This window comes from Mus caroli, unplaced genomic scaffold (genome assembly GCF_978045245.1).
Source record: "Mus caroli unplaced genomic scaffold, Mus_caroli_1 scaffold_9, whole genome shotgun sequence".
NCBI classification, from domain to species: Eukaryota; Metazoa; Chordata; class Mammalia; order Rodentia; family Muridae; genus Mus; species Mus caroli.
In genome coordinates this window covers 11,424,451-11,425,775 of record NW_028227264.1, presented here as the reverse complement: position 1 = coordinate 11,425,775, position 1,325 = coordinate 11,424,451, and the positions used below count along the sequence as shown (strand labels likewise).

The 1,325-nt window shown below is 40.2% G+C and overlaps 1 pseudogene; it reads right to left on the bottom strand.

Moving 5' to 3' along the window:
- Window positions 1-763: 763 nt before the first annotated feature.
- LOC115032246 (small nucleolar RNA SNORA17) lies at window positions 764-874 on the bottom strand (annotated as a pseudogene).
- Window positions 875-1,325: the final 451 nt, after the last annotated feature.

Genomic DNA, 1,325 nt, shown 5'->3' with positions numbered 1-1,325 from the left:
TTCCCCAGGGCATTTGTCATTTGTACACGGATCTTCAGACAACCCCTTGGCACTTGCATCTTGTCATGTTGTAATGGAGCAAGTTTATGTTGTATTCAATTTTTTGTTTTTCATTCCAATTACATGTGGTGAATCAGACCAATAGTACTTGTGCCCTGGAGCCCTCCCCAGAGCCAAGAGCCACAGAGAACCCCACTCCCTTGGCTGCCAGTGGCTCCTAACAGTGCCTTCCTCACCATTTAAATGGCAGATAATGTAATTTGTTCTTCTACTTGAGAGTGAACCAGATCATTTGCATTGTAAATCAAACCATTTCTTGTCTTTTTTCCATCATTTTTGATTGCTTTTGGCTACTTAAGTCAGATAATTTCATCACAAGCCATATGAAAGAGAGCAGAGAAGGATTTTAAATAAGTTTAGAAGTAAGTGCAAAATAATTCTATAGCAGGAGCAGATGGCTACCGAGTCTCTGGTAGCAGAAGCTAATGAGAAGTTCTCAGAGCCCCTTCCTAGGGTCATGGGAAAAGCACAACAGAATCTCTTCAAAGGTGAGTTTGAAACTCCATGTGCAGCAGCATAGTGGGAGAGACTGGTGTGGTGTTCTTGGTGGAAGAGTGAGCAGGCCTGCTTCTGTTCGGCTTGTTCTGAAGTCGGAGTGGGATTCATTTCCTGCCAGGTCTGCCCCCACCGGCCTGCATGGCACTGGGCTGGTGATCACCTCAGGCTGTCATTTCAGGGTTGTTTCTTTTTCTTTTTTTCAGAGAATGTTAGGTGACTACTCATTCAGATGTTATAGGTCAGAACACTGAGACATAACCTCTCTCCTCTCTGACACACATGAGACACACCAGTCACACCTGTCACGCCTCTCGGAGCAGGGTATTTTCTTTCTTCCTGTTCCTTCTTACAGCTCTTTATGACCATGGATTTGCTCTTGTCTTGCTTTTGGAGGAATTTGCCTTAACAGCATTTGAGAACAGTCACAACTGTGCTATGAAATGCTATAATTTCATTAATATTCTTTTACCACAGCTGTATTTTCCAGAGTTCTACTGTTAAAGAGTTTTCTTTTTAGTCTGTATATGATTTTTTCTTTTAATCTTTATAAGATCAATCTCTGAATAATTTGTGTTATTCCTCATCCTGACCTGATTTTAATTGTCAATTTGAAAAGACCATATTCTATCCCATTATGTAAAATATAAACCTTTCTGAGACAAGCTCCCCTGCTGTAAACCTTTATATTAAATAAATACAGGAAACATTTCTGTTATACATATACACACTATCAGGTATAAAGTAGTTAACTAAATGTACTTTGCTCA